The sequence below is a fragment of the Cyprinus carpio genome, chromosome B12 (assembly GCF_018340385.1).
Source record: "Cyprinus carpio isolate SPL01 chromosome B12, ASM1834038v1, whole genome shotgun sequence".
Lineage (NCBI taxonomy): Eukaryota > Metazoa > Chordata > Actinopteri > Cypriniformes > Cyprinidae > Cyprinus > Cyprinus carpio.
In genome coordinates this window covers 3542628-3549740 of record NC_056608.1, presented here as the reverse complement: position 1 = coordinate 3549740, position 7113 = coordinate 3542628, and positions in this window count along the sequence as shown.

Below are 7113 nucleotides of genomic sequence, written 5' to 3'. Positions count from 1 at the left end.
ATAATGCATTTTATAAGACAACCTAGGTTGGTTTGGTGTGGCAAAGTGTTTAGATGTTTTTTTAATTTGATTTTAATATCAGAATTTCTTTTGGAAGCGATTAATGAATAGAGGAGTATGTAAGAAGAGGAAGATTTACAGTTTCAGTGAGAGTGGCGGTGGGGAGGGTAGATACTTTTTAGGATCTGGTAGGGGGGTAATTTGGCATTTGTAGTAGTTGGTGGGGCGGAAATATTGCTATTTTATGGTGTATTTATTTTAGTTCAGGTTAATGGTTGGTCAGTTGTGCTGGCCAGGGGGACGATGGTCAGTTAAGTTACCAAGACAACGGCGAGGAATGAATGGAGAGATTAGTGGTTACCTTGTCTTCGGTCTTGGCGTTGCGGGTCTTTGACGGTTTGTGCAGTGTCAGTGCAATTGAGCTTTTGGGTGCAGATGGAGGTGCAAATCAGTAGAAGGGTTGGAAGAGTTTGGAGTGTGACAGAAGCCGGCCGGGCTTGGCCATGAGGGTGATTAAATGATGACGAGCAGAAAGGGCATTCTGCCTGACATTTTCTTTTGTGTTCTTTGGAAGAAATAAAGTCATACGGGTTGTGAATAGCATGAGGGTGATTAAATGATGACAAAACCTTCATTTTTGTGTGAAGTAGCCCTTTATCTCACACCGAACAAAGTCAGGCTGTGTTGCTTGGCAGGAATCATTTCTATTACACTTGTATTTCCCATGTTGTGTAACAAGACTGAGACTGGTCCAGTAAGAGCAGCTCAGCCTGACTCAGCTGGATTTTAATGCACTAGAAGCTCTTCATGAGAACAGAGTGTCTTTAACTCTATTGGAAAGCTGCTGTAATTGCTTGTTTTCCCGTCTCTCTGTGAGCAGAACCTCAGATTCGTTCACCTGCGGCTTCGTGAAATAAGATGCAGCTGTGGCTCTGCACACACACGCACACACACACACACACGCACTTAGATACTTTTAATTTAATTATTTATTGTTCATATATATATTTTAGATACTTTTTATGTAATTTTGTATTGTGTATTTGTCATTTTTATTAGTTTTTGTTCTTAAATATTGCTATTTATGTTTAATTTATTTTTATTTCAGTTTTATGTTTTGTTCAGTTTTCTTCCAGTGTACTTATTTCATTAAGTTACCAAGACAACGTCTATTATAAGTGTATATCTTTTGTTTCACCTTTTCTTTCTTTCTTTCTTTTCTTTTCTTTTACTTTTTTTTCATTTCATATTTATCTTGTGTTTCAGATTTATTTCAATCATTAGAATGTTTGTAATAGTTTAGTTAACAATAAGCTCGACCGTGCTTGTCCACATTTATTTATTTTAGAATCGAGCAGAAAGGGCATTCTGCCTGACATTTTCTTTTGTGTTCTTTGGAAGAAATAAAGTCATACGGGTTTAAAGTCCCTCGGGTTGGAAGCATGAGGTTATTAATGATGCAAACCTTCATTTTTGTGTGAAGTAGCCCTTCATCTCACACCGTCGGGGAACGAGAAGAGGGGCAGGGCTGTGTTTTTGTCGTGTGGCAGGGAGATCATTTTCTTAGTTGATCATCGTGTATTTCCCATGTTGGGTAACAAGAACTGCGAGACTGGTTCCATGTAAGAAAGCATCTCAGACTGATCTCTGCAATGGATTAGAACATGCACTAGAAGCTCCTTCATGAGAAACAGAGTGTCTTTTAACTCTATTGGACAATCTGAGCTCGGGTAATATTGGGATGTTTTGTTGTCCATCGGCGGGCGTCTCTGATGGCTATTAACCTCGAGGATTCGTGGTCACCTGTGGCGTGGCTTCGTGAAATAAGATGCAGCTGCAGGGCTCTGCAACGAAAACAAGAACACAAAAAACAAACACACACCCCCACACAAAAAAAACACACACACACACACCACAAACAAAAACAAAAAAAAAAAACAACAAAACCACGACACCAACAAAAAACACAAAGGCTTGGTGTTGGGGGGGTGGTTGCAAACAAACAACACAAAAACAAAACAAAAAACACAAAAAAAAAAACAAACACACACACACAACACAAAACAAAAACCACAAAACACTCACCCACACACACAAGCACACACACAAACACACAACACACAAAAGAAAAAATCAAAAACCAAAAACACAAAAAAAAAAAAAAAACAAAAACAAAAAAGTATCATTTCAATAAAAACAGGTAAAATTGCCGAACCAATCCCCCCCCCCCCCCCCCCCCCCCCCAAAACAAAAAAAAAGGGAAGGATGACAAGGATTATAACATTTAGACCACAAGAAAATGACTGACAAAAAATATAAAAAGAAACCATAAAATATTATTTCTATAAGCTAAAGGCCACGGTGCAAATTATTTCGTTAAATTATGTTATAAAAGATGTAAATGATACTTTTACTAAACACATAAATAACACAACTTAAACTATTTAAAAAGAAAACAAACTGCTTGTAGTTAAAAACTTAACTTGGGCAACTCGCTTCGCCTCTGCCATGGTGCTCCTCCGTTTCTAAAGATAACATAACTGAAACCATTGTTGGTTTCGGGAGAAGAGATCAACAAGCCTCGCCCAGAACCTGACATTGATTTGATTGTTGATTTGCGCGAAAAAAACGCCGCCAATCAGGATGCTCGTTTCTGCGGGTTCTTACATCTGCGCTTTCGCACACACCGGGACACTAGCACGACCAATACACTCAAAGTCTCTCTCGCTCTAACATCCCTCTCTGGCCAAAAAGCGCGCTACAAAAGTTTTGAAACAACAGTCTCTATCTTTTGCGCTCTAGCTGCTCGTCAAACGATCGCTCTAGATTTCCGGGAGACACATTTTTTAACTAATTTTGCGGGCATCAGGGAGGCCGCTAAATCCATTCGCGGAGACTCTCCCGGGACTTCCGGGAGACTTTGGGATTTCTGAGCACACACACCACACAACAAACAAAGCGACACTCACACACACTGCGCACAGCCACAAAAGCTGGTTGCAAATAGTTGCATTCTGCCTCAAACTTGCATGGGGGCATTTTACACTGAGTTTGCACAAAATGTATTATAATCAACCTGACAAAAGCTGGTTGCAAATAACACAAAAACCACACACTCACACATCACACACACACAACACGTCTTCACACACATCAATTTTTAAACCGTATTATCTCAGAACAAGGCTGTCTTGTCACATGCACACATGATCCTAACACACACGAGCAACAACCAAAAATCAATTCAACGTGATAAATACTTTATTTTTTTTGTAGAGCAACCCTTTCTATTTCCATCTGATGGCACTCACAGGTGAGACGTCCACAATATCAGCACAAAAAGACAAAAATCGTCCTACTGACAAGAAACAAGTGGCAACCTCCTTGCAAAAGCTCTGTGGGAATATGTCATTTCCTTGCTCAAAGCCAAATAACCATCGAGCTGCAAATAAAACAAAAACTGCCAAGGCTGCTCCAAAAATGTGCGCTCTCAGATGGGTCTTTGAAGCTACAACGGTAAGGTAGGACTGGTTGCATGAGTTATTGCATCCATTAAATGATTAAAATAATGACTAAATAAGGATAAAACAACAATAATACCTACGATTATATATAACATCATAAAAAAAACAGCACATTAAAAACAAACAGTAAAAGTTGTCATCATAGACTTTTAAAATCAGTAAAACAATGCAACTGGATAAACACAGGTGGTCACGGGTTAAACAATGAACACAATTAGGGGTTTTGTTATGTTCAAAACTTCATAATTTGAGTACATTAACAGTCACTGGTGTGCTTGAAATGTAGTGTTAACTTTTTTTGGGTACACCCGTTTTCTGTAGAGCTACTTTCAAACCATTTCCCCAAACCTGGAATGGAAGAAAAAACACAAATCTTACCTGTGACTTTTTTTATCTCGGCCAATACCTGAAAAAAAATACATGTCAGAACTTGGTAAAAAAATCCCAACAAACCAAAAAAATGATTCGTGTTTTACAAGCGTGCAGGTTGCGTTGTGTGACTGTCGCAAGTTGTCGTGAGGTGATTTACAAACCACAAACAGGTTAACATATGAGTGTTTTGGGTAAGTGGTCAGAAAGTGTTTCAGGATTCCAAAAATTTTAATACTGTCTTATGAAATCGGGTGAAGAAAGCACACAACGGACAAGCACAACACAAACAAAAAACAAGATACTATTAATGTAATGGGATGACATGAAACAACAAACTTGGGAGATGACAACACAAATGGAGGTCTTAACAAGTAAACAAAAAGAACCCCTTTAAACTGGGCGACGTATCCCTGCGGGATTCAAACATTTGAGAAGGCTGTGAGAGCAAACAAAAAGGGAGAGATGTGTGGTCTCATATTCTTGGTGTTGCATGCTTGTGAAAAGGTCGTCTGTTGGTGAAGTATTTCGATGAGATAACTTTCTGGTTCATAAAATTCTTTGTTTGCTGACGGGGCAGCATTTAAAACACTGCCATGGCCTCCTGTAGTGTGGAGAAAAAAAAACGTAGGAATCTTTACGTTTCATTATTTTATACAGGTGTTAGGAGGGCACATTAAAAAAACATGACGTCGCACACAAAAAAAATTAAAAAAGCCTGGTTGCTTCAGCATCAGCCTTATTAAGTTTTTAACATTGAAATTTTAATCAATTAAAGTGCTTACGTTTTTTTGTGTTATGTCCGTTGTCGTCTAAATGTTTGTATCTCAGGGGATACATCGCTCTTTTAGGGGTATAAATCAAGATATAAAAAAACATATATATATATATAGACTGTGTGATTTTGTGGCTTTTTGTTTTGCCAGAAATGTCGTTTTTATGTAAAACTTAACAGGCAAAAACAGTAGTGGCTTACTAGAAAGTCAATCACAGGTACAGGCCACTATGTTCCATCAGTCAATTGTTTAACTGTTTTTGTAAAAAACAAATTCAAAATTTGTGACAGAAAATGATAGATTTGTGACAGAAAACATGCATCAAAGACAATCATAATGTCAGTGTTTCGGTGGGTTGTCACCCAGGATGGTGATGTTTGGTAACCGCCTCAAACAAAATCTTACAGGAACCATAAATTTTTTTGAAATATCACCTCAAACAAATTGCAACACATATAAACTTGTGTTAACCGCTTTGGCGGATGGGTGATTTTAAGCAAATGGTTAGAGTGCAACATACTTGGTATATAATATTATCTTAAATTAAAAGTGGTGTCCAAAATTAAATTGTAAAAAAATGTTTTTAATTATCTTTAACGGTGTAAAACTTTGAAATTCTATAACGTTTTTATACTTTCTTTCAGTTTGAAATGCTTTCACTTCAGCATACTTCTGCTATGTATCATGCTTTTAAAAACAGACCGATGTCTTAATGTCTGTATTCCACACAAGAGCGTTTTAGGAAGTAAAAATCCCATGTTGGTAACAAGCCTTGATTAACATTGTTCTGTTTTCAAAAGTTTCAGTTATTCCCCCAAAGTGATGAACAAAAAATAAAGCGTAAAATTTTTGAAGAAAAAATAAAAAACAAATCAATGAAAATTATATTATCATGAGGCCCATATCATTTTCTGATGTCTCTTTACAGGTTAAAGGGTTAAGCAGTAGTAACACTAATGCATCCCAGCAGTATGCAAACACTTAATGCATCAGGAATGAGCTTTATTGCCAGGGATTTTTACACAAATTATTACTTTGACATTAATCACAAAAGCTACACAGTATGACAGTGACAAGACAAGACACAGATAATAAAAAAATAATACACAAAAAATACGACAAAAATATACAAAAACGACAATGTACAAAACAGCAAAACTCAATATAACAAAATAGAGCGTTTTTGTGTGTTACAGGTATGATATGTTGCAAAGTTGAAATGTCAAATAAGTATGTGTGTTAGATAAATAAATACAAATAGGGTGTTGGTGTGCTTTCTGCAAGTTCATTGTCAGCGTTGGATGATCTGGACCTGATTCATTCATCCAACTTGTGTTTTCTGTCCCAAAAAAAAAAAAAAAAAACAACCCTGGGAGGACCTGGTTGTTCACCTGGAGTGATCAAAAACACGCTGAAAAACTCTGTCTGCGGGCGCCACCGCTCAAAAAAAAAAAAACAAACAAAGAACACAAGCCTGAAAAAAAACCAAAACAACACAACAAAAAACCGTCAAAAGGAACAAGTGTTATGTGTGAGTGCTGACACTGAAGGCAGCGCTGCATCCTCATCTGCTCTCTGGCCCTCCGTGTTTCCGTGTTCATTCCCAAACACCATTTAGACCTAAAAAAAGATTTATGTATTGGTGTGAAAATGCAAGACATACAAATTTCCATCCATTTTGACATAGTTTAATCATTAATTATTTAAAACATGAAAAATTTACATTCATTATTAATTATTTCATTATTATTTCATGTTTACAAAATGCATTTATTCAAAATCATTAGAATCAACAAATCTGTTAACTGTGAAAATAACATGTACTCAGTTATGAACTATGAACATGGCTAAAATATGACCAGCTTTGGAAAAACTATATTCCGTTAAAATGTATCAGACTGGAACAACTGGGATTTATTGTTAATTTAATGTTAAAACAGACACACACACACACACACACACACACACAACAAACACAAACAACCCACAACTCACACACACCGTTGCACACACAACACAACACACACACACACCACAACACACTCACACACACACACACACACACAGACCACACACACACACACACACAGACACACACACACGACACACACACCACACCACAACCACAGACACCACAGACACACACAACACACACAACACACCACACACACTCCACACGACACCACACACACTAACACCACACACAGACACAGACACACACAGCCATACCACACACCACAGACACACTCTCACACACACCACAGACACCACACACACACAGCACACAACACACAACACACACGCGACCGTTTAAGGTTTATCGTTATTATTTAACATTAATAACACACACTACTGACTCTGTTTCTATGCGACCGTGCAACACACACACACACACGACAACATGTACACCAACCACACGTCACACAGACACACACACACACACA